General features: G+C 43.4%; 1 protein-coding gene across 3 annotated transcripts in view; it reads left to right on the forward strand.

Moving 5' to 3' along the window:
* The first annotated feature begins 794 nt into the window (after window positions 1-794).
* ACSL4 (acyl-CoA synthetase long chain family member 4) overlaps window positions 795-27652 on the forward strand; it is a 105957-nt gene continuing 79099 nt past the window's right edge. Inside the window, exon 1 of one of the 3 annotated variants that reach the window (XM_073599367.1) lies at window positions 795-910. The gene's annotated coding sequence lies outside the window, so the exon portion shown is untranslated. The remainder of the gene's footprint in view (window positions 911-27652) is intronic. The other 2 variants (XM_073599369.1, XM_073599371.1) reach the window with 2 other exon arrangements.

Consider the following 27652-nt stretch of genomic DNA (forward strand, 5'->3'; position numbering starts at 1 on the left):
ACTAAAACTCGAGAGTGCAAAATCAGGTGCAGCTCTGCATAGAAACCAATCAGTTTCCAGGTATTTTGTCAAAGCTTCAGGCTCCATTCACACCTAGGTGATATGAATTGCGGGTGGAATCGCTGCGATTCTGCCCGCGATTGCAAATCGCGGAAAAATGCGGGACACGTTTGCGATGCCATTACTTCTTAATGGTACCCCAATCGCAGTGTGATTTTTACGCAATAAAAGCTTGTTGTTTAAAAAGGACCAGGAGGTTCTTTTGGGAGACAGCGTTGCGATGTGCTGCGATTGTAATTATATTAGCTGGGGAAAGCCAAGGGTCCCTGCTAGTCTACGGGTCACACTATGTTTAGATTTCCGGCCCTCACATGGGGATATTATAATACACTCATTCCAGCCATGACACTCACAATGGCTGACAAGTCTTTGTCCTGACTATAGGGAAGCTGTCTATGTGAGAGCTGATTGTATTATGAGAGGATACAGCAGTGTGGGATGTTATCCCCAGTGAATCTCCATCCATAAGAAATAACTGAGCTCATCACAAGGCAGCCCCCTCAGACCTGTCACCCTCCACACATGCTCCAAGAAGGAGTCATTTCCTGCTGGTCTGGCCGGCGGACACATTACAGTCACAGTACACCCTCCACACAGCTCTCTGGTGTCTGCACAACACATGGTCAGCACACAGACACTGCGCATGCGCCAGCTGGAATCCCCTTTAGTTGATGAACGGAGGAAAAGGAAAAGGGAGGGAGAGAGGGGGATCACTGATTGGCTGCCCCCTATCGAATCAGATGACGTATCCGGCGGGTTTCCGGAGATGGAGGTTACTGTCGGTCATTTACCTGAATAATCGGCACTGAGAGACTGGAGAGATCCGGAGTGTGAGCGCCGCTTTGTATCGGTGAGTGATGTCTTCTGTCCGGACACCTTCCCCTATGTGCCGGCCATGGGCTGCGCTCTGTGTACTATATAATAATATAGTGCGTCATGAGGAGGAACGGGTTGTTATGGTGTGATAGCCGGGAGAAGGATGCTGGGAGAGGCGCTCCTCCGATACTCTGCCTGCTCCAAGCACTGCCAACCGGGACAATGAAATCCGAGGACAGGGCGACGTGACCCGGCACTCTGCCCGCTCCAAGCACTGCCAACCGGGACAATGAAATCCGAGGACAGGGCGACGTGACCCGGCACTCTGCCCGCTCCAAGCACTGCCAACCGGGACAATGATATCCGAGGACAGGGCGACGTGACCCGGCACTGTGCTCAGGGGGTGTGAGATCTATATTGGGGGGTAGAGTGGTGTGAGATATGGGGGGGGGGGGGGGCTGTAATAGGGGGTGTGAGAGGGGTGGGGATAAATAGAAGAGCAGGAGAATGGGGGGTGGTGTGAGAAGTATATGGGGGGGTGAGATGTAGAGTGATGTGATATTGGGGGGGGGGGGGGTGACAAACTGTCACTTAATTTATGGGTGGATGAAATGATATCAGTTAAATACTCCAGGGACACGATGACCCTGAGATAGTGAAGATAGTGTTTGTCATACCGGTGCTGTGTAGTCTCACTCCTCTGGAGATTTTATATATATATATATATATATATATATATATATATATATATATATAATTTTAGTGTGATTAGAAATGAAGTGAGATCTATGAGCAGAAGGGGGGATTGTGTTGATCCAGGCAGAGAATTTTCCTCTGGAAGTCTGGATGGTTACAGTAAGCTGATGTCTGATTCAGTCTATGAGCCACTTTCCTGCATTGATGGGGGATGGGGGGGGGTAGACTGACCCTTTGTACTTGCATTTATGCCACTTGTAAGCTCCAAGTCCTCCTGATGATGTCACATGACCTATTGAAGAGAAGGAAGGTAATAACTCTGCGATCTGACCAATCAGACCTGACCTTTTGTAATGGATATCCTCATTGACAAAGCTTTACATTTTGAATTAAAAAACGAAATGGAAAACATTGAATAGTGAATTATCTGCTCTAAGATCTTAGGCTAGATGTAAGGTCTGTGTATCTACCACTGATGAATCACCATTCCACACAGTATGTAGAAGAGATGTGCACCTACTAACTAGTGCAGTACAGGGTATTGAAGGTTACATCACAGAAGATAACAGTTTCCAGCAAGAATGTTACATTTGGCCACTGTGCAGCACTTACTCAGCTTCCTATCAGCAGTCTTTAAGTAGTAAGTGACTCATTCATTTTAAACAGAGAAGACAAACGCCATCAATGAATGAGCTGTAGCTGGTAATTATCATCAGTCACACAAAGCCATTACTATTTGATGGAGTCTGTCTGTGATATCCCAGATGGTGGTTGTATCAGGTGATTCCTCCCAGGTGGAATGCACATAGGATGGAAGCTCTGATAGGTGATTGTAATAAAGTGGATGTAAACCCAATGTCATCCTTTCTAAACTACTGCCATAGAGGTTATCTATGAGGATATACATGCCTCCTGCATGTATCTTTACCTGTCAAATGTCTCCCCTCTGTCTGTTATTAGACCCGAAAAACTGCAGATTCTGTGGGTGGGTCTGTTGTCTGGAGCTCGGTGGGTGGAGTCGTGATGTCAGTAGACTCCCCGCCCACCTCTACACTCCCCTTGTCAATATGCATTTTCTCCTGTGTATTTCTAACACTGAACTTCTGCTATGATCTCTAACATCCAGTGAAAAGACAAGAAAGTAACCACATGACTTCAGCATGCCAAATCATGCTGAGGTGTGGAACAGCCAATCCCTGCAGAGCTGCTGAAGAAAGGAGTGGGGGTGGGAATTTAAAAATACTGCATGTCTCTTAGGCTAGTACACGAGATGTAAATTACCTGTCACTCACAGCAAGGGGGAGGATTTGACAAAGTTTTTCTCAGTTTGTCAAGAATTGTCTCACTGAACAATAAAAGAGGATTGTTCAGAGATGGATTAACTCTGTTTGGCAAGACTGGGCTCAAATGATAGCAAATCTTATACTCTACAGTATGATATAAAAAAACGGATGGTAAACAGATGTTCAGAGGCAGTTGGATGCTTTTTTCAGCGGCCCCTGATCTCATCCAATGTTCTTGTGTACATGTACGTAGGTTCCTTTTAATGTTGTTTAGAGGCCTTTCTTTGAAGACAAAAAAATGAATTCAGATGCTAAACACGGTACCGGCGTTTAGCTGCGTTTTTAAAGGTGCCCTTTTTTTTTTTTAACATTAGAAAACCTAAAAATGATAACCAATGATGAAAAACCACAAAATTTTTTTTTTTTTTTTTTAAACTTGTACAGTAATTGCTTGCAACGCTTCATAGACCATTTATATACCCCTAATGAGCCCATGATCCAATCCAATACACCACTAGCATTGCTGTTAGCCAAAGTAGAATTGGAATTTGACCTATATGTTGTTAGATTTGAACCAGATGATCCCACCATTGAGCTTGACCCCCGACTTGATCAAACATAGTTGCATGGAATTTAATATCTGGCTTTTTTAATTTCCTCACATATGCTCATTATGGTATCCATAGTAAAAGCATCGAAATTGAGGTAGATATAAGTACACTGCTGCTCTCTCAGCTGCTTACTACTCACTCTGGTCTCACAGAATAGCTGAAATAGTTAAAAAATACTGTTTTTAGTGCTTTGAGAGGGTCTTATGTTATCTCAAAGAAACAATCCTAGAGGCAAACGCAGCGAAACGGGTGACACCGCTTTCAAAAAAATTGTTCAGAAGAGGTTGCCTCAGCGTCCCATGTACATTAGGCCTAAATGTAAGAGGTGTGGGGTAAGTGACTATAGAAAAGATGTAGGCACAACTGGAATAGCTGTGAAAAGGGAAGCTGTTTTTGCAGATTGTTCTATGTATTAGAGTGATGTATTTAACTAAAGCATGTCATTGTAAATTACAATATTTTCTAATGTTTCAAAATCTATACAGAAATCGGCTGATAAAAGGGTGTATTTTAAAACACTTTTTTTCAGAAGCTCTTTAAGGTAAAAATTTTCACCTTGATAGCAGAACTCTAGTCAACAAAGCAATCACCCTCCATTCCCCCACTGCCTCTTTCCAATGTACATTCTTATTTTTTTATCATTGGAAATGTCTTTATATGAACATTTTTCTATTAAGGTAAAGTTATGGTTGTGACGTCCCCATCCCTACCCTTCTCTCTGTGGTCGAGTGGTGGGCATGGAGCAGAAGTGCTCAATGTCCTCATCTTGGTAAGGTGTGCACCTGCATAAGGACCGCATGTCCCTGTATATAGGGTGGAGCCCCAAAATGGAGCTAAAAGTGTGGATAGCAGAAGCACCCATGCTGGGGGGAAAAAAGTAAAACCCAAATGGTAGCTTTATAAAAATAGGTATTGATTGTAAAATGTGTCAATGCGTTTCATGGTTCTCTGGCCACTTCATTAGAAGATAGATGTACTGCACACTTGAAAGGCTAAGTTCACCTTAAAAATAAATAAATGCACATGTTTTTGCAGGTAAAAAAGTGTGGAGTTTTTTTTTTCCCTTGGGAGCCTGCAGAGCATTGCGCCCACGATCAGTGGATCATGGGTGCAACAGCAGGCTCCTGCACACTCTCCCTCCAGTTTTCTTTCCTGTACGTCTGTATGGGTTTTCTGTTAGAAAGCTGGAGGAAGAGTAATGAATTACAAGGACGCTCATTGGCGCCCTCAGGTCATTGAGGACTACAAGCTGTCTGTCACAGACAGGACTTGTATTTTATTAATTCACCAGATGCAGCTGTGCTGGCTGTACTGCTGCTGAGGGCATGAGTGCTGTATTTGAGCATTTCTAAAATCAAAACAAGTGCCGCGCTAAATACAAAGCATCCCGCTGAGATGTATAGTGCGTTCAATAAACAATATATAAATTGCCATATGCAAAGTGTGTTCTTGTATAAATCAAACAATATGATAAATATTAAAGTGCAATGTACAGATATTGTCCATATAGTGTCCTTGTAAAAATCAATTATTGTGCCAATCAATTATATATGTAGAAGTGCTGTGCACAGATGGGCAAAGTAAATAATATAGATAAAAACCAAGACAAAATCCAAAGAAAGTGACAAGGGTGTAGCCAGTGAAAGTCCGAATTACATTACAGAAAACAGTCCCAAACACAATGGGGGTTATTTAAGAAAGGCAAATCCACTTTGCACTACAAGTGCACTTGGACGTGCAGTCACTGTAGATCTGACGGGGACATGCAAGGAAAATAAAAAACAGCATTTTAGCTTGTACGTGATTGGATGATAAAAACAGCAGAGCTTCCCCTTATTTCAGATCTACAGCGTCTGCACTTACAAGTGCACTTGTAGTGAAAAGTGGATTTGCCTTTGGTAAATAACCCCCAATATTTCTTCAAAAGTGCTGATGTGCAATCAATGTTCCAAAGTGCTGTGGTGCTCAAATTTCACACAAGTGATTCGTGCTTCACACACCCCCCTAAGGCGGGACCTGAGAGGCTGACAATCGTGGAACCAGGAAGCACCATTTTGAGTGTAACAGACGCAAGGAACGCTGACGGCTGGGGCTGCAGAGTCAGTTAAGACGTGACGTATTAGTCTTAGCACTGGTGGTATAAGCATATTACACACAGGCTTGTTTTAAGTTTTTGAAATGTGAGTGCACATTTGTTATGACCTCTTTGAATATAATAACATTTTAAAAAGGATAAAGCACTATTGCCAGATCTGATTGCTTTGCATGTGGCCGATGTGATTGGCGTTCACAAGCAGCAGCAAGGAGTCTTAACTGTTTAATTGATCGATGTGACTGGAGTTTACGGGCAGCTTATAAGAAGGAATACTATGAGAAGTATTTCAAAGGATTAATCATTTCCAGAGGCACATTTAAAAAGCCTAGAAATCTTCAACGCATGGAAGATTCGTTTTTGAAGTGGCATCTCATCACTCTGCTCACCAACCTAAGCCTGATTGACCCACATGCTGTACTGCTAAGGGGTCAATTGGATCTGGTGAGTCTAACCACTTGGGGGGTGTGTGAAGCACGAATCACTTGTGTGAAATTTGAGCACCATAGCACTTTGGAGCATTGATTGCACATCAGCACTTTTGAAGAAATATTGTGTTTGGGACTGTTTTTGGTAATCTAATTTGGACTTTCACTGGCTACATGCTTGTCACATTTTTTTGGGATGGTGCTATGTTTTTTTTTTTTTTTTTTTTTTTTTTTTATCCGCTATTATTTACTTTGCCCATCTGTGCACAGCACTTGCACATATAATTGATTGCCACGATTTTTTTCACCATCCTTCCTTTTTATAAAAAAAAAAAAAGACACTTTATGGATAACATCTGCACATTGCACTTTAACATTTATCATATTGTTTGATTTATATAAGAACACATTTTGCATATTGCACTTTATAGATCGTTTATTGAATGGAATTCACTATATATCCCTCAGGGGATACTTTGTATTTAGCGCTGCACTTATTTTTATTTTAGTTTGATTATTCACATGTTTAGGAAGTGTGTTTAGTGCTGGCAGCTTTAATTAGATTAACACAGTAGCTCACAAGGTTTCACATATTTATTTTGTATTTTTTGAGCATGGTAGTCAGCTTCTTACCAAGAAGATCTAGGCAAACAAATACAGATGAAATGCATACAAAGGATTGGTATTTATGTCCATCTAGTGCTGAGTTTTCCACATCTTTGTCTAGGGAGGGGAACCTGATCATTCTCTGCTGCAGTTTCACTTTCACTTAAAGTGATTGTAAAGGCTCATTTAAAAAAAATAAAACATAACAAACATGTTATAACTTACCTCTGTACAGTTGGTTTTGCACAGAGCAGCCTGGATCCTCCTCTTCCGGGGCCCTCTTTGCTGCTCCTAGCCCCTCCCTCCTTTGAGTTCCCCTCAGCCAGCAGCTTGCTACAGGGGGCACCCAAGCCAAGTCAGAGCTCCGTGTATCCATTTAGACACGGAGCCCTGGCCCCACCCCCTCTCTCCCTTGTTTGGCTGGCTGGCTGGCTGACTGATTCTGACAGCCATGGGAGCCAGTGGTGCTGCTGCTCTGTCTCAGCCAATCAGGGGGAGTTTCCTGAATGGCTGAGGGGATCGTGGACATCGCTAGAGAGAGAGAATGGGCTCAGGTAGGTAATTAGGGGGTGCTGGGGCGACACACACACACACACACACACACACTTTATCTTAATGCATTAAGATAAAAAAAACCTTCTGCCTTTACAACTCCTTTTTAAGGCCTCCAGCCTGACTGCATAGATGAGCACACCTCTTTATCATTCTGCTCTTTCTTTCTATCATAGTGCTCCTTGCACTAGAGCACAATTGATTGGCTTCTTCTGGTAATCCACCGTCCCACTTTCTCAGTCTCTTGCAGTATACTGTACAGTCTATGCAGAGGAGCATGTATGCTGCTTGCATTGCAAAAAAAAGTATTTAATGATAATTGGATTAGTGACTACAGAGCTGCATTATAGTGATGGTAAAACCCTAAGCATTTTCTTTCTTCTCTTAAAGCATTCCCTGCATTACGGTAAATGTTTCAGGATGTGTATCGCCCCCTTAAACTTACCCGAGTCCTGTATTGATCGAGCACTGAGCCCATCTTCAGCATCTTTCTCCCCTTCTCCCTGCTCACAGGCCTTGCTGACGCAGTGGGAGCCATTGGCCCCGCTGTTATCAGTGAAGTCCTGTGACAAGGGAGCAGGGCTAAGCCACACTGCCTATAGACACAGTAAATTGTGTGGTCAGCGATCAATGCTAAAGTTAACAAAAATATGGCACCAACATCCCGTTTTTAGATAAAAGAAGGCACATAAAGAGGATATGGGACTTTCAAGGTGCAAAGATACACAAAACGACAATATGTAAAAAGAAAATATATACAATATATACAATTTTTTTTTAAACGAATTACATCAATAAAAACAGTACATTCAGTATACTCATAGCCAAGGATGAATGCTTACAAATTGGTTTCAGCACTAAGGGATCTCTCTCTCTCTCGAAGGTGTTCAGCATTTTAGTAAGATGCTGTTGCTCTCATTTCAGGAAAAAGTTTTAGGGAAAACGAAACATTTGAACCCACCAAGTCAAAGGAAATGCCCTTCATGCAAGAATCCTCTCAGAGACTCGTGGCAAAAGGCCATGTGCAGATCCTGCATTAAGGATCTTGTCGAAGAGGAAACATTTCAGCAATATAAAGACTTGTTTTCCTCAGTATGTGAACTCACAAATTCACTGAGTTCAGTCAAATCATTGCTGGTCCAGCCAGCAAGCCAAGTTGCAACCCAGCATCCACCACCTAGTCCTAGGGCATCTTCCTCTAGGCCTGTAGAGTTTGTAGACTCAGAGGTCGAGGGGGCAAGTACTCTTCCCTCCCTCAGGGATTCGGGTGAGGAAGATGACAGCCGAGGCTCTAGGTACAAATTTGTCTTTAGAGGGAGTGGACGACCTTTTGAAAGCGATTTTACACGACCCTCGACATTCAGGAGAAAGTACAATTGCCGGTTCACGATAGAATGTACCAGGGTCTGGATGACACCAAACGCAGGGTGTTCCCAGTCCACAGAATTCTATTGGATGCGGTCAAGAAGTAATGGAAGGACCCTGAAAGAGGCCCCTTCCTTTCCAAAACCCTCAAGAGACGGTTTCCCTTTGAAGACAAAGAGTCTGAAGTGTGGAATAAAAAAAATGCGGGTGGATGCCGCTTTTTCACAAGTGTCCCGTCGCACAGACCTAGCCTTTGAGGACATGGGGGTGCTGAAGGATGCGATGGATAAAAGGTCAAACTGCCTCTTGAAAAAGGCGTGGGATTCCACGTCGGCCAGCCTCAAACCAGCTATGGCTTCCACGGTGGTGGCAAGAAACCTAGAATGCTGGGTGGAAAAACTGAAGAGTCATGTAGAGGCGGGGACGCCACGAAAAGAGCTTTTGGAATCCTTTCCGTTAATTCTCAAAGCAGTAAAATACATGGCCGACGCATCTGTTGAATCAATAAAGATGGCATCAAGATCATCAGCTCTGGTGAATTCAGCCAGACGTGCTGTCTGGCTAAAAACTTGGTCGGGCGACACAGCTTCCAAGGTTAAATTGTGTGGCCTACCCTTCTCGGGGCATCTTCTTTTTGGTCCAGACCTGGAAACAATCTTGGACAGGACAACTGACAAGAAAAAAGCTTTCCCTGCCAAAAAGAAACAAACAGCTAAAAAGAATTTTCGTGCTGTTCAACAGCCCCGTAAGAGTAGAGAAGATAACAAGAACCGTTGGGCCCCCCAAAAGGGTAAGGGTAGAGGAGGAGTTCTCTTTTAGATCTCCCCTAGACAAGCCTCCCAAAAACAAGTGACAGTCTTGTCCCAGTATCGGGAAGATTGTCTGTCTGCCTTTCTCCTACAATGGAACAGAACATCTTCATTCCTGTTCATAAGGAATGTTATCTCTCAGGGGTACAGTCTGGAGTCTTCGGAGCCCCCCCAAAGCAGGCTTTACGTTACGGCTCTTCCAAAGGATCGGGACAAAGCTTCAGCAATGACTAACCTATTACAGGATCTGATCCAACAAGAAGTAATCGTCCAGGTCCCGAAACATCAGGAGGGCCGAGGCTTCTATTCCCACATCTTTCTGGTGAAAAAGCCTTCTGGGAAGTATCGATTGATCCTGAACCTAAAAATCTTAAACAGATCAATTAGTTACAAACATTTCCGGATGGACACAATCCATTCAATAACAACTGTTGACTCCAGACTGCTTCATGGCTTCCCTAGATTTGAGGGATGCTTACCTACAAGTCCCGATTGCTCAGGCTTCCCAACGTTTCCTCCGATTGGCCATCAACCTGGGGTCATTGGTTTGGCATCTTCAGTTCAAAGCTCTGCCTTTCGGACTCTCATCTTCCCCCAGGATTTACACAAAAATAATGGGGGAAGCCCTGGAGCCTCTGAAGTTAAGGGGAATTTCCGTCATTCCATACCTGGATGACCTGTTGTTCTTCGCGGACTCCCAGGGAACAAGTGGTGACAAATCTCCAGATATCACAGACACACCTCAGGGACCTAGGGTGGCTCCTCAAACTGGGAAAATCAAATCTAGAACTAAGTCAAGAAATTATGTTTCTGGGTTATACATTAAATTCGGTGCTCCAGAAAGTTTTCTTACCACAGGCGAAGTTGAAGATTTTTTTTTTTTTTTTTTCTGCAGTAAAACAATTTCAAATGAATATCTCAATCTCAGTCCGATCGGCCATGGCAGTATTAGGACTTCTCACGGCATCGATCCCAGCCGTACAGTGGGCCAGATTTAATTCCAGACCACTTCAGTTGAACATCTTACAGACATGGTCGCATCAGGTTTCACTGGAAAAGCAGATCAGACTTACTTCAAAGGTAAAATGAGCACGATTGTGGTGGAGGGACTTGGCCAACCTGACGAAAGGTCTTTTCTGGGTCTTTCCACTAGACAAGCATCTAACAGAGGCGAGTTCCTGGGGTTGGGCAGCCCACATGGGCGGCCTAACGTCTCAAGGGATTTGGTCCAAGACAGAAGCCCGAAGATCGTCAAACTGGCGGGAACTAAAAGCCATCTTTCTCAGTCTTCTTCAAAAAGCAATGAAGGGACATCACGTTCAGGTCCTTTCAGTCAATATGACCGCTGTAGCATAAGTGCTCAAGCAGGGAGGAACCAGGAGCAGAGGACTTATGGAACTAGCCAGTCAACTACTTTCCTGGGCAGAACAGAATGTCGCCTCTGTTGGCAATTCACCTAAAGGGTTCTCAGAATCTGCTAGCAGACCTACTCAGCAGGAGGAGGGTGATGGAAGCAGAGTGGTGTCTGAATCAAGAAGTCTTCTTGATGATCTCCAGAACATGGGGGCAACTCCAAGTAGACCTGTTCGCCGGCCAACAGAACTCAAAGGTTCAGAACTTCTTTTCTCTTCACCGAGAAGACCAAGCCATAGGCATAGATGCTCTCGCACATCCATGGCATTACCAACTGAGCTATGGCTCCCCCCCCCCCCCCCCCCCCTCCCTCTGATACCGATGGTCTTAAGGAAATTCAGAGAAGAGAGAACCAACATGATCCTGGTCACTCCCTTTTGGCCAAAAAGACCTTAGCTTTGCCACACTACTAAATTTGGGCACAGAGCCTCCGTGGAGGCTGCCGCTCAGGGAGGACCTTCTAACACAGGGCTCTGTGATTCATCCGGAAGCAGACTGGTTACATCTAACTGCTTGGCTTCTGAGGAAGATCTCCTAAAATCCAAGGGTTTATCCAATAAACTAGTAAAGACCCTACTTTCCAGGCAGAAAAGAGGTAACTCGGGCCATATACCTGAAGGTATGGAAGAAGTTTAATTCCTATTGTACCTCTAAAAGCCTTCAAGTAAAAAGTGTTGTATCAGTCCTTGAATTTCTCCATGATGGAATGGAAAAGGGACTGGCAGCACCCTAAAAACCCAGGTGGCGGCTCTTTCAGTTTATTTCGAAAAGACTCTATCCAGAGAAGTTTTAATTTTGAGATTCTTCAGGGCACTAGCACGAAATAGGCCGGTGGACCTCCAAAAATTTTCCCAGCTGGGAATTATCTATTGTTTTACAGGGTCTCACGGGGGCTCCGTTTGAACCCTTACAGGAAGCATCCTTAAAAAATGTAGTTCTGAAAACAATCTTCTTAGTGGCCATTACCTCGGCAAGAAGAGTCGGTGAGCTCCAGGCCCTGGCAGTCATGGAACCTTTTCTTAAAGTTTTTCCAGACGGAGTGGTTCTTCAGACAGACCCAGCTTTCCTGCCCAAAGTTTCTTCAAATTTTCATTGCTCACAGGAAATAGTTTTGCCCACTTTCTCATCAGCTCCTGCCAATACAAAAGAAGAAGCTTTCCACACTTTGGACCTAAGGAGATGCCTGCTTCACTTCTTATCAATATCTAAGGAATTCAGAAAAAATGCCCTCTTTGTGGTTTTCTCAGGCTCATGTAAAGGGGAGAAAGCTTCCAAGAGCACGCTGGGCAGATGGCTTAGATGGAGGCCTATGAAGCAAAGGAAAAATACCCCCCTCAGGTATTGCTGCTCATTCCACAAGATCAACAGCAGTTTCCTGGGCCGGTGCTACACGTGATCAAATTTGCAAGGCGGCTACTTGGTCCAACTACTCAACATCTCTCCAACATTATAGGTTGGACTTGCTGTCCGCCGCAGATCAAGCCTTCGGCAGGAAGGTACTGCAGGCAGTAGTCCCACCCTAGGGTAAGATTCTTGGTTTATCCTCTCCAAGGTTGTCCTGAAAGGCGCTTGGAGACAGGCCTAGTTAGACTTACCGGTGATGGTATTTCTAAGAGCCTTTCAGGACAACTGCTATTTCCCTCCCTTTATATCTTTAGAAGTGGTTTAAGTGTATCGTGGTTGTTTTCTGTGCTTTGTTTTCCAGTATGTCGGAGACCACAATAACTGAGGCCATGGTGGAAGAGGAGGGATTTAAAAGCTGCATGTGTTTCCTGGAAAATGGGCGGAGTTGCGCTCCTCTCCAAGGTTGTTCTGAAAGGCTCTTAGAAATACCGTCACCGGTAAGTCTAACTAGGTCTTTCATAATCCTGATTTTTTTTTTTCCCCAGTCTTGCATAAATCAAATTTCTTAATATGGTAAGCCAATGATGACACTCGAACACTTAAGACTCTCCAAAGTCACAAGCTACACTCTGACAGACCTGCTCACCCTTGTTTTTAATTAAAATCTTGCCTGGTATAAACATCTTCAACTCTTCTACTATTCCTTTTACCAGACCTCATACCGCCTCTTCTAACTCAAGGCTCTAAACCAGGGGTCTCCAAACTTTTTAGCCTTAGGGCCACAGTGTAAATTTTACAAATATTCGCGGGCCATTTTATTTATTTTTTTTTTCATTATAAGTATAATCTCACCAGAGCCTTTCCGAACATCTGTGTCCCCATCAGAGCCTTTGCACACCTCTGTGTCCCCATCAGTCTCCCCCATATCTGTGTCCATCATCAGTGTCCCCATCAGAGTGTCCTGTACATGTACATCTTCAGCACATTTGCCTCTTGCCTCAGTGCGAGCTGACTTCAGCTCTTCTGCACCTCCCGACTCCCGCCCGCTGACACACACACACACACACACACCTTTAATACAAACAGCGGGGCGGGTAGCCGCGAGGTGCCGCACTGATGACATCACTGGTTGGTAGGACATTGGCAGTCCCAGCAGCCAATCCTAAAGCACAGCGTGGTAGCATGGGAAGGTGTGGGGTGAGCGGCTTTGTTTGGGACCTGCCAGGCGTACTGCTAACAGCAGCTGCTGTTGGCAAAGTCTGGGTGAGCTGCAGGCCGGATAAGACACAAGCGGCCCGGGGTTTGGAGACCCCTGCTCTAAACCGACATATGTCCTTTTGCTCCACTAAAAGCTTATTTTTGAAACCCAGCAGGGCATAAATTGGGTTCGCCAAAATTCAGTATAAGGGCCATATCCTATATTTTACAGATAATCAAGGGCAGAATAAATGAGTCCGTTCCCCCCCCCCCCCCTTCCTTGCCTCACACACATACAGTGTGGCTGGGAGCCTGTAGAGCCCAGGAGCATGGCTGTAGAAGCAGGTCTGCATGGAGTAAATGCTGGGCCAAGCATGTGATTGGTTGTCAGAATGCAGAGGGTCCTAGCAACCAACTATGCTACACTACCAGGGAAACCTGCCTGGAGAGTGGAGGGGTTTGACCTAAAGACTTGTGTGAGAGGAAACTGACCTTGGTGTGGGCCAGATAAAATCTTGCAGCAGGCCAGTTTGGAAAATGGACCACAGTTTGGGGACATCTGTACTAGAAAATGGGAATACGAGCTACAGAAGTCTATAGATCCTTCGGGTTGGGACAGGGCCTTCACCTACCTTCTGCCATATCTCTAGTAGATTACAGGAGCATAATTATAAACTTATCTTGTGCTGGTATCGCTGTCTTTATATTTACCTCTGATCAGTTTCAGATAACCGCAGGTGATGCCTTAAAGACAGGGGAACTATAACCTTTGTCTGGCATGCATGCCACTTGATCAAACCTTTCTGGGAAAAGAGCTTGACTATTTACAAACCCATTACTGATTTTGACAATAATAACAAGAAATGGTAATAAGGAAAAAATGCAAACAAAACTTTTATTGGAGCGCAAATACTGAACAGGATGGATACCCCCAGACCAAGAATTCCTACTGTGTAATTAAAATAATGACAATGTTGCCAACCCCTTTTAAGGCTTGGTTCACACTGCCAAGACATGGGATCCGACTTGTGAGACCCCAAGTAACACGACATGTGAAATCCCATGTTAGTCAATGAGAGCTGTCTTAATTGGCACTATTGAAGTCGCTCCGACTTTAGAAAAGGTTCCTGTATTACTTCAAGGCGACTTCTATCAGACTTGTGCCTCAAAGTAGTACTCAAGTCGTCAATGAAGTCTCCTGGCAAAGTCTGCGTGACTTTCAGGTTGTGGCAGTGTGAGCCAAGCCTAAATGTCACAGATGAATCCAAATACATTTGTAGAAACAGAACAGCACACAATTAGGCTGGGTTCACACACATGTGAATTGGATGCTGGTTTCCCACTGACAGGAGAGTGTGATCGGCTCTCAATAGAGCCGGTTCACGCAGCTCCTGGGCGGCCGTGGTCCGCATTGAAGAAGGGTCTAGTGTATCTTCTGTTCCAATTAAAGTGCAAATTCGGACCGGATTTGCACCTGAACAGGTGAACGGGGACGCACCAGACTCCATGCTGTGAACTGCTGCCGCAACGTAAGTGAACGGAGTCTTGAACACTGTCATAGAATGGTATATTGACAAAGCATGTCATCATGAAACATCCTGAAAGATGTAGTAAATATAAACCATGTAAGCAGCTATGGATCAGAAGAGACTAGAACCAGCAGCTTAACGTCTGTATGTAAAGGCAAACTAAACTGATAGAGACGGCAAGTTGATACTATGTTGCTTCAATGCTGAATCAATACCAGTGCAGCCTGCAAGACTCACAGGTCACAAATGTATCCAATGCTGTGCAGTATCTGTCTTTACAAGCAACCTGTCAACAAAGTAGCTCACTTGGTTGTAGCTGTGCATGGTAGCCAATCCGCTTCTAACTTCAGCTTGTTCAATTAAGTTTTGACAAGAAAATGCCTGGAAGCTCATTGGTGTCTATGCAGAGCTGCACCAGACTGTGCACTCTACAGTTTTGATAAATCAACCCCTGTGTGTTATGCTGTTGCTTCTGCTGAATATGAAGGGCCGAATACCATGGTGGGGGTCTCTTAAACTGTGGAACGGAACCCTGCCAGGTTGTGGGACCCATGTGCACTCAGGAACACGAACACGCCTGTGATCTCTACAGACTTTGAAGATTAACGCAACCCCACCCTACTATGGCTAAATGGGTGTGTGAAGTTTATACCATCTGTCAGTATCCTGGAGGGAGGGCCATTGTAACCTCCACTACATAACACTTGCCCAATGGCCCAACTTCTAGAGCCATTACACCATTTTCACTGCTTCCCCCATCTAGTCTTCAACCCCCCCCCCCCCCCGTGATTGCCCCACCCCCACCTTAACCAGCTACCCCAGTTGGTAAACTTGCCCTTTCTACCTGGCTAATTTTTTATTTTTTTTTTGACCGGATAGAAATAGGTTCCCTCTCACAACACTATTGCCACGTCTACTGAATAAAGTTATAGTGACCTACAACTTCAACCCTTTCAAACTCTACTATGTCTATTGCCACATTCAGTATATAATTTATTGTTGTACTGACTGAAGAAGAACTTTGATGGGACCCATGTATTACTCTTAACTTTGTTTAATGTTTACCACTCTCAGTTTTTCTTGATAAAAATAAAACCTGATCATATTAAAAATGTATACTTTAAAACCTGCTGATCTGTGGTAGTGTATTATAATGGTTTTGATGGCAATTTCATGGATCATTTGTCCCAGCAGAATCTGTAGCTACTAATAACGTGAGTGTACATGGGTGTTCTGTTTTTGAGTTTGGGTGGAACCAAGAACAATAACAGTACTGCCCATATTCCTTGTATCGCCCATATACTCATAGGGCAGAGGTTTTAATGAGTGTGACAAAAGGCTTAAATATGGCCATAGGAGACCTTGTGATAACTGTAGGGTCTGACTGGCTACAAATTATATAGATTGCAGTAGTGTTTGGAAAATAGATTTGAATTAGATTTGTGTGTTGGAAAGGTGGGGCATTTTAATGGTTTTACTCTGGAAATCCATGGCTCATAGTTACAGTGGTACAGTGTTTATGGATCCACCTACTAGAAGTGTGATGCATGATTTCCACAGACAGCTGGGGTGGAGGATCATATGTCAGAACAGTTCTATCACTACAATAATAGAAACCAGTACCAAATTTATTAGATGAGTTACATACTTTTAAACATTGGACTTGCACTTTAAATTTCTGGGTTTTCACATTTTTCCTGGGCTTCAGTTTAAACTTTTAGTTCCTGTGAGAATGTTCCACGAAAATTGTTTACACTTCGCTAAGATCTTTTAGTTTCCTGTATGCATATACTTGGTACCTGTTTATTGGGTTCTTTGTAGATAATTTGTTTTTAAGGTTATATCTGCAAGTACAGATTGAGTCCTGACTATATTTTACTACATACTTTCTATTAACATCTGGTCTTTATTAAGTACAAATAGCAGAGCATCTTAAACAGTTGAAACCACCTGCTCTTCCCTAAGGCTCCATTCACACTTTAAGTTTGTCCTGCAACTTTGGACATCAAAGTCGCATGACAAGTCATTCCTCATGATTTTCAATGATAGCCATTCATATATGTGCGACTTAAAGTTGCAGCGATGTCAAAAGTAAGAATATATATATATATAATTCGCGCTGTCTTCTATAAATAAAATAGGTGAGCAGCTGACACAACAAGTGATCAAATCTTGCAAAGAACATAAAAATATAAAGAGGCGCAGCGCTAATAGACAATTAGATGGTCCATAGGACCGCTTGATGTGAATCTGCTGGTAATATCACAACCAGTGAACAAAGTCAGTGAACACAATCTGTGAAAAAAGTGATACCATATATAAAATACATATAGTGAAGTAAGTATGAGTATTAATCTTTCTTATAATAACTCAGTCCATATGGTGGTGACACCAAAAAATAAATAAAATTGTGAAGAAGTTGATAGAAGATCCACCACCACTCCTAGTAAAGGCTTACCAGAGAGATTGAACACAGATGGGCATTTACCCACTGGGTCAATCTAGCTTGTAAAGTGGGGATCCTTGGTAACGGCTACTGCAGAGGACACAATTCCTGGTGGCCCGGGTGCTTGCAATGGTGTGTTTGTTAAGGATAGGTCCAATCAGGCATCAATGGTATATGTTAAGGAAATATGAGAGCACATAGCGTGATACTGTATAAAACTCACAATATATTTATTGAGGGTAAAAACTCTCACATTTTTGACGATATAAAAAGCGCTTATAAATGTCAGCAGTGCCAGTGGGGGCCCAGATGACGTCTTAGAGGATGAAACGTGTCGGGATGGACTATTGATACCACTGGCACTGCCGACATTTTATTTACAAGCGCTTTTTATATCGTCAAAAATGTGAGTTTTTACCCTCCATAAATATATTGTGAGTTTTATACAGTATCACGCTATGTGCTCTCATATTTCCTTAACATATACCATTGATGCCTGATTGGACCTATCCTTAACAAACACACCATTGCAAGCACCCCGGCCACCAGGAATTGTGTCCTCTGCGGTAGCTGTTACCGAGGAGCCCCACTTTACAAGCTAGATTGACCCAGTGGGTATATGCCCATCTGTGTCCAAGCTCTCTGGTAAGCCTTTACTAGGAGTGGTGGCTGATCTTCTATCAACTTCTTCACAATTTTCACTTTTTATATTATTTATTTTTTGGTGTCACCACCAAATGGACTGACTTAATATAACGAAGATTAATACTCATGCTTATTTCACTATATGTATTTTATATATGGTATCCCTTTTTTCACAGATTGTGTTCACTGACTTTGTTCACTGGTTGTGATATTACCAGCAGATGTCAAAAGTAAGTTCATGCACTACTACTTTGGTCTGACTTTCATGCAACTTGAGGGCCATAGACTTCAATGTTAACCCTCAAAAATTGCATGAAAGTTATACAATGCAACAGTTGCCCATTATCACTGGTCAAAGCCAGTTGTATCCAAAGTTGGCGCAACTTTGGAGTCGTACAAGTGTGAAAGGAGCCTAACGATTAACCAGTTGCCGCCCGCCCACCGTCATATGACGCCGGGGCGGCTCTAGTCCTGGGCCGATATCAGCCCATTCAAACAGGGCATGTGCGTGCAGCCCTGCACAATCGGTGGCGTGTCCCTGAAACAGAGCGTGTCACCGTCAGGGGTGAACAGCCATTGGGCATGGCTGTTTAGCATGTGATCAGCCGTGATTACGATCGGGAGCACGATGTGCGGTCATGTCGGCGTGTTCCCAGGAACACTGCTCGTCACAGACAATGGTAAACAGCCAATGGCTGGCGGCTGTTTACCATGTGATTGGCTGTCATTCATTCACAGCCGATCACAAAATGTAAACCCAGACTGGTAACTAGTTGTTACCGGCTCTTCCCTCCTCGCACAATGTTTCCAGTGTGAGGAGAGAAAGGAGCAGTGAGTTACCGATCTGTGTAGTGTCAGTGACTTCACCAACACCCCCCCCCCCCCCCCCCCACCCCCATTGCAGCTGTCGCCCTACAGTCACCACATTGGTGCCCATAAAGACAGACTGCCATCAGCGGTGCACCTGTCACCCATTAGTGACCCTCACCTATCAGTCCCATAAAGTGCACTGGTCACCATCAGAGACTGCTATCAGTGACCGTTGCCTGTCTGCCATCAGTGACCATTGCCTGCCACCCGTTGCGCAGCCCATCAGAAAAATGTCCAAGAAAGTTTTTACCAGTGAGGAGGTGTTCCAGAGCCTCTCCATGACTGATGAGCAGCGGGGAGTTCTCATCAGCTTCAAATGCCAATTCTGAATCAAATTCAGCATTCAAATCGATCGATAGTAGTGGATCATCAAATGAATAGGAGGAAGAATGGATCCCTCCTAAAAGGTCACGGCGCTCTGGAAACCAAGCAGCTGCCAGCAATAGACCCCAAGATCAAATTCTCAGGCCCAGTACCAGCGCTGCCACCAGCGATGGACCCCATGAACAAATGCCCAAGTACCAGCACAAGAACTTCAAATCCCCCAACTACCAGCACTTGAGTGCCACATCCCCCAAGTGCCAGGGCTGCTACATATCTCCCAGATAGTCTTGCCAACCCAACATGGCTGCCTTCCGACTTGGGATCAGCAGGGGGAGGCATTTATGATGGAGACCCCTAGAGTCTCTCCAGTTATTAAAAAACGAAAAACCCTGTCTTTCAGCGAATTTGAGTTCAAGACAGCTTTGTCACCTTAACAAGCCTGAGAGGCATGTGTCTGCCCTTATTTGCCCACCTACTGTCTGAGCTGAACATTTTCTGTTGTGCTTATTCTACAAATATAATTGCCTGCAAGCATGCAGGGAAAAATTAAAGTGAAAACTGCACGCTTTGCTACGTAATTTGGGTTTATAGTGTAATTAGAGAGGTAAGGGAATTCAATGCTAAATAAATAAATAAATATAAATATATATATATATATATATATATATATATATATATATATATATATATATATATATATATATATATATATATATATATATTAATATATAAATAATTTTTTTTTTTTTTATTCTATTTATAATTATGCACATTGTGATGGACCTTGCTAAATTTTGCATATCGCATTCTCACCGCCATTCTTGCCGCTGGTGTGAACAAGCCCTTCCGAACTCATGTCTGATTTTTTTTTTTTTTTTTCCCACCATTTTTAAGAAATTTAATTCCAGGTGTTTACTAAATTTTATAATGCTGCTATTTCTCCACAGGTCCTTTTTTAAAGTCTACTTGACCTGAAATATTTTTATCGTAATAACTGTGGTGAATTGTAGGTACCTTGTCATGCCAGCAAGCCCCTTTGCTAGTTGATCCCTGTGGAGCCCATTTGTATATGGGCTTGTATGAGTGTTTCTACCAAGACGCCTGCACTGTTTACTTTACTTACTGGAAACCTTTTCAGCCAGGTCAGGCTTCCTTTAATATGCACTGCAATGGTGGTGTAATGATATCATCTTTCTCTATTTTACAATGAATACTTGCCCAAGGATGATCTGTGGCCTAGATGTGGCACTTTTTTCCCTGGGACCAGCAAGTGCAGTTTTCTTTTATGTGTCACAATGGGGTTGATTTACTAAAATGGGAGAGTGCAAACTTTGGTGCAGCTGTGCATGGTAGCCAATCGGCTTCTAACGTCTGCTTGTTCACTTAAGCTTTGACAAAAAAACATGGAAGCTGATAGGTTTCTATGCAGAGCTACACCAACTTTTGCACTGTCCAGTTTTAGTAAATTAACCCCAATATGTCCTCTGGCTGCAGGAGGGACATGGAGCACCATGTAGTCAATAAAAGCACAAAAGTCAAACATCACCATGGACTTGAATTTTTTTTTTTTTTTTTTTTTCATAGTCTGCAGCAGATTTACAACCACTTAGACAAAACAATTGAACCTGCTGTGCTCTCTGCCGAACACATCTGGGTTAGATAGTGTATATGGCAAAAATGAGAAGTAATAAACAAGAACGTATAGTATTAAATAAGTGTACAACTGTACAAGGTAGTACAGTACAAGGAACCGGAGACCAGGTCTCGCTTTGTGTCTAGGCAAAATATCTTCATTGTAAATGTATGGCTGCTTGAGAATTGGGCACCAATTGTTAAACCTAAAAAAATGGTTTCCTTGGCATTTATAAGTATATTGAAATCTGCAATCTGCACTCAGGCTTTCACACTCGGGCCGCATGGGAGGCAGTTTTCAGGGGCTTTACAGGCGCTATTTCTAGCGCTAAAACACCTGAAAATTGCCTCAGTGTGAAAAGGGTCTTAATGCCTGTGGAAGTTGAAAAGGGGATGGGGGTGTCCGACAACTTCTGGCAATAGTTTTATCTTAAATTATATGTAAACACAAAAATCTATTTAATATGTTTGGCATGCCTCCTTTATTTCCAGTTTCTTGGAGCAAATATTAATCTTTTGTGAATCTGTTGCAAAGTTTCTTACCTGAACATCCTGCCTGTAACAGCACTAAAGCGTGCTGATTCCAATTTTTTTTTTCTTTCCTTCCACCACAGGTGGAAGAAAGAGAAAATAAAATCGGTCGCTTCCCACATTGGGATTGGGGAATGCCTCTCACAACGGGGGGGTTTGAGTCTTCCTTGCCGACAGAACACGTTGGATTGACTTGGGTACAATCGGCCTGCCCATAGATGGATCGAATCTCGGCCGGTCCCTGCTGAACTGGCCAAATTTCAATCCATGTATGGCCAGCTTTAGTTGCTGGCTGACAACATTCATTGTCTGGCAATTACAATGAACAAACATACATAAGGGTAGTATAAAGGTGCTTTTTATTGTATTAAAGCAGGGATCCTCAAACTACGGCCCTCCAGCTGTTGCAGAACTACACGTCCCATGAGGCATTGTAAAACTCTGACATTCACAGACATGCCTAGGCATGATGGGAATTGTAGTTCCTGAACAACTGGAGGGCCGTAGTTTGAAGACCCCTGTATTAAAGGATAATAAAAATTAGCCACTCACAAATGGGAAGAAATATGGCCCATATTAAAGACCAGATGCTTTTTCATTGTACTGGGACCCAAGGCTACATTTCTTTTTATTTGTTCAGATGGAAGATTTTGTTCTAGTTCTCCTCTGTAGTGTTGGGATTCCCATAAAAGGCTTGGCGATGTCTGGTGATTCTAGGTCTGTCTTTTGATCTTCACACGCTGATTTGCTTTTCACTTTAATGAAAATAGGATTGTATAGGAAAGATTGCATCCGTCCTGTCTGCTTACTCTGAAGGGTTATTGCAGGTCATTTTTTATGTAATGTGCTGACAGGCTAAATTGAAATTAGTCATGTTAGACCAAATTTTCAGCAAAGTAAGATAACATACATATATCTAAGTGGTAAACTCTCTCTTGGATTAAGTCGTAGACACGGGTGAATGGTCATATGGTGACTTTTTCCATTATTGCAATTTATCACTGCATTGACTGTATGTTCTGACTGAGTTGGCAGGAAATGCGATTCTGCCACACATACAGGAACGTTTGTGAGAAGATCTCTCGACTGACCAGGATCATAGGTTGAGGAGGGTCCTTCTGTACCTCAACCAGAAACAAGTTTCAAAACCAAGCACAATCTTAGTTGGGAGTTGTTCCCTACAAGCAGCCCATCAGGTTCCAGCTTTTTATTTTTATTTTTTTTTTAAGACCGGATACAATATCAAATCTGACAAAATTATTTTATTATGTAAAACAGCATAGTACCAGATAAAGATTTGTGGCATTTTTATTAGTTTACATCCTAAAACCTGGCAGTGTTTTTTCCCTTCAAGAATCCCAGAGATGTAAAAAGCTGTTCTCCGCATTCTAGCTTTAAGACCCCTTTCACACTAGGGCATTTTTCAGGCTAAAAATAGCGCCTGAAAAACGCCTCCCCTGCAGCCCCAGTGTGAGAGCCCGAGTGCTTTCACACTGGAGCCATGCGCTGGCAGGAGGTTAGAAAAAGTCCTGCAAGCAGCATCTTTGGGGAGGTGGAGGAGCGGTGTATTCACCACTCCTCCACCACCCCTGCTCATTGAAATGAATGGTCAGCGCTGTTAAAGCGCTTCAGTAATGGCGCTTTTCTAGCGCATTCAACCCTTTGGCCGTTAGTGGGGGTGAAAAGCGCCGCTACAACTAGTGGCGATTTACCGCTAACGCACAGAGCGGCTCAGCATGAAAGGGTAGTAAATGAAATATTTTTGGGTGGTCTGATCTAAAGATTAAATAACTCAACTATTTGACCTCCCAGATAATATTTTTTTTTTTTTTTTTTGCTACCTTTGAAAAAAAAATTGGAAAACGTAGCCCGTCCTGTCTGGGGGAGAAGAGGAGAGAAAGCCACTGGGATTTCAAATCCCCAGACCAGTAAAGCGACTATACGATGTGTCACAGCGTGAGATCACAGGACTCAAGGTCAGCAGGACCGCGGGGGTTGGGGAGAGAGTCCAGTGAGATTTTCTGTAAAGGTGAACCTGTTGGCCAGTAAAGGGTATCATTTAAACTCCAAACTGTCTGCATGTACAGTGACTATAAAAAGTCTACACACCCCTGTTAAAATGTCGGGTTTCTGTGAAAAAAAAAAAAGACAAAGATAAATCATTTCAGAACTTTTTCCACCTTTTTAATGTGACCTATAAACTGTACAACTCAATTGAACAACAAATTAATTTTTTAGGTGGAGGGTAGTAAAAATAAAAAACTAAAATAATATGGTTGCATAAGTGTGCACACCCTTACTGCCGGTTCACACGGGCGGCACGACTTGCAGGTCAACTCACCGAGGCAACCTGCACACGACTTCAGCGGCGACTTGCAAAACGACTTCTGTATAGAAGTCAATGCAAGTCGCCCCAAAAATACTACAGGACAAGTGTATGAACCGGGGCTTAAACTAATACTTTGTTGAAACACCTTTTGATTTTTATTAGAGCACTCAGTCTTTTTGGGTTTGAGTCTTATCAGCATGGCACATCTTGACTAGGCAATATTGGAACACTCTTCTTTGCAAAAACACTCCAAATCTGCCCGTTGTGAGGGCATCTCCTGTGCACAGCCCTCTTTAGATCACCCCACAGATTTTCTAACGGATTCAGGTCTGGGCTCTGGCTGGGCCATTCCAAAACTTTAATCTTCTTTTGGGGAAGCCATTCCTTTGTTGATTTTGGATGTATGCTTTGGGTCGTTGCCATGCTGAAAGATGAAGTTCCTCTTCATGTTCAGCTTTCTAGCAGTAGCCTGAAGTTTTTGTGACAATATTGACTGGTATTTGGAACTGTTCATAATTCCCTCTACCTTGACTAAGGCCCCTGTTCCAGCTGTAGAAAAACAGCCTCAAAGCATGATGCTGTCACCACCATGCTTCACGGTGGGTATGGTGTTCTTTTGGTGTTTGGTAGTGTTTTTTGCGCCAAACATATCTTTTGGAATCATGGCCAAAAAGTTCAACAGTTGATTTCATCGGACCATAACACATTTTCCCACATGCTTTTGGGAGACTTCAGATGTGATTTTGCAAAATTTAGCCGGGCTTGGATGTTTTTCTTCGTAAGAAAAGGCTTCCATCTTGCCACTCTACCCCATAGCCCAGATATATGAAGAATATGTTAGATTGTTGTCACATGTACCACACAGCCAGTACGTGCCAGATATTCCTGCAGCTCTTTAATGTTGCTGTAGGCCTCTTGGCAGCCTCCCTGACCAGTTCTTGTCTTTTCATCAATCTTGAAAGGACGTCCAGTTCTTGGTAATGTCACTGCTGTACCATATTTTCTCCACTTGATGATTGTCTTCACTGTGTTCCATGGTATATCTAATGCCTTGGAGTTCTTTTGTACCCTTCTCTTGACTAATACCTTTTAACAGTGAGATCCCTCTGATGCTTTGGAAGCTCTCTGCAGACCATGGCTTTTGCTGTAGGACGCGACTAAGAAAATGTCAGGAAAGACCTACTAGAACAGCTGAATGTTATTTTGGGTTAATCGGAGGCACTTTAAATGATGGCAGGTGAGTACTGACTCCTATTTAACATGAGTTTGAATGTGATTGCTTAATTCTAAACACTGCTACATCCCCAGTTATAAGAGGGTGTGCACACTTATGCAACCACATTATTTTAGTTTTACCCCCCCCGTTTGTTTTTTCAATTGAGTTGTACAGTTTATAGGTCACATTAAAGGTGGAAAAAATTCTGAAATTATTTATCTTTGTCTCATATCTTTTTTTTTTTTTTTTTTTTTTAACATAACAGAAACCTCATATTTTTAACAGGGGTGTGTAGACTTTTTATATCCACTGCAAGTAATGGCTAACATGGTGCAATGCTCTACTACTTCTATTTACTTTTCAGAAAATATATTTTGACTCCATTAGACCATTGTACCAAGTAATTGTATGTTTTGTAGCTAAGCAATAAAAGTATTACCCGTTTTACAACTTTGTGAACTATGTTAACCTTTTTATTGACTAGAATTTGTTGAACTGTCTTGCCTTGACCTGTTGCCTCATTTCTTGTTCCCTCTGGCATATATGTATTTTCTGATTGTGAAATCTTATTGCTTAAAAGGTGACTCAGTGTCACCTTTAAGAAGAAACTAAGTGCATATTCAGTTATCCATTACCCTCTAAGTGACTGTTGGCTTATGACTTATTTATTAAGTGCATATATTTAAAAATATTACATTTCGAGATGTACCTGCAAAATACTGACCGTATGTTTTTACTCTACTGTTTCTTTGCTATACACTTGTATATAATGCACCGGGATGTTGTGATATTTTTCTTTCATCACAGTTTGGCTGACATTTTTCATTACCAAACTGTCTCAGTGACGCTATACTGATTTACGTTTTAAGCGATGCTCAATGTACTTCTTCCTGTTCTATTAGTTCACACATCCCTGCATATTTCTGTACTTTCCTAACACAGGTACACTGATTTATGCCCCAATGGTGAAATCCATTTAATTACAGGACAGGTCATAACAATAGTAAAAGTAAGCAGGGTTGGGGGCGTGGCCTGGACCGGCATGGCGTGAGGAACACTGACTGAGAGCTCCGCTTGCCGAAAATCCGCATCTGGCTATCCTGGGGGAAATAATCACTGCACAAACCAACTTCTTTGCCCTGTCAGCTGTGGGAAAGCACAAGGAGAATGTCTCCTATGAAAAAAGCCACAGATACGGCCGCTAAGCTCGCATAATATAAGATAAGACGGCCCCAGAGGAAAATGGTGCCGATCAACCCGCTCCGTCAGACTCAACAGCAGATGACACCGCCCGCGTCCTGGAAGCAATCTTGGACTGCAAGAGTACCCTCACATGTAAGATAGAAGAGGTGAAGGTGGACGTGTCGTTAATCCGACAAGATCTGCAGAAACTAAGAGAAAGGGTCACTGAGGCGGAGACGAGAATTAGTCAGGTGGAGGATGACATACCGCCCTTGCAGATAACAACCGAACGGCTACAGCACCAACTAAACACGGTACTTATGAAACAGGATGACATGGAAAACAGACTGAGGAGGTGCAACCTGAGGTTCGTGGGGTTACCGGAGGGTGCAGAAGGCACAGACCCCCCCTCCTTTCTGGAGAATCTGCTAATCTCCACCTTTGGCCGGGCCAAATTCTCCACCTCATTCGTGGTGGAAAAAGCACATAGATTGGCATCTAAGACTCCCCCCCAAGGTGCGCCTCCTAGAACATTTATTGCAAAATTGCTCAATTATCGCGATCGTGATGCTGTCCTCCGGCTCACCAGGCTGAAGGGCAACATTCCCTTCAAAAATGGAGAAGTGAAAGTCTTTCCAGACTTCTCGGCGGAAGTGCAAAAAAAGCGTGCGCAATTTACAGAGGCCAAACAACAACTGAGGATCCGCCATTACACCTACGCGATGCTCTTCCCGGCCAGGCTTCGTGTGGTCGGCGAGGATAGAGCCCACTTCTTCGATACACCAGACGCGGTGTTTGAGTGGATGGAAAACAGAGCGGCGCCGGACCGAGCACCGTCCTAGGCTTTCAGATGACTGCTAGCACCACGGATCACCCTTGATTCCTGAATGACTTGCCAACACTACCCTTTGTATTGAGACGCACCGTACCTTACTCCATTCAGGTACTGTAAAATGCGAGATCGTAAGGAGGCAGCCCTCATATCAGCAGTGAAATAACTTTTATCCTCTTTACTCTGTTACGTCTCCAGTAATATTTTTTATTAGGCCAAATAAGTACCACCTTCCGATGCATACCCATTTCCCCACTTATGATCATAATATCCCCCACGGATATATGACGAGACTGGCAAGCAAAGGCCCTCCATGACTCCCGGAGAGTACTCTCAAGTCTATACACCCGAATGCTTCCCTTCAAACTATCCTGGGAGCCATGTTTTGGGAGCCGAGTTCCTCACGGTTTTGTTCGCTCTACAGCGATTTGTTGTCCCCCTAGATACAGGATCCCTAACGGATTCTGTTTTCACAGGAACTACATATAATGTTCGCCACAAGGCGCAAGTTTTGTTTCCCTGGAATGTGCAGGTACAGCGTCTTCCTTCTGCGCTGTGCGGGGGGAGATGTCTGCCTGTACGGCCCAGTGTGTTAAGCTACAAAATGAAAAAGTTTTGTTGCTGTTGTGATATGCCATGGTCTTATAGAGATAAGAGGAGTTTTACATACAGATGCTTGGCTACTATACTAACATGTATGCGTTGTCTCATGCTTTATAATGGAAAATTGCAGACTCAATCCCAGCTACCGAATTTGCAGATCCGGGCCTTGCTGCCTCGGCCGAGCTGGGAGGCGGCACGCGACCCCCGATGCTGCGGGGGGGGGGGAGGGGGGGTGCCTCTC

Source organism: Aquarana catesbeiana, linkage group LG09, assembly GCF_042186555.1.
Source record: "Aquarana catesbeiana isolate 2022-GZ linkage group LG09, ASM4218655v1, whole genome shotgun sequence".
NCBI classification, from domain to species: Eukaryota; Metazoa; Chordata; class Amphibia; order Anura; family Ranidae; genus Aquarana; species Aquarana catesbeiana.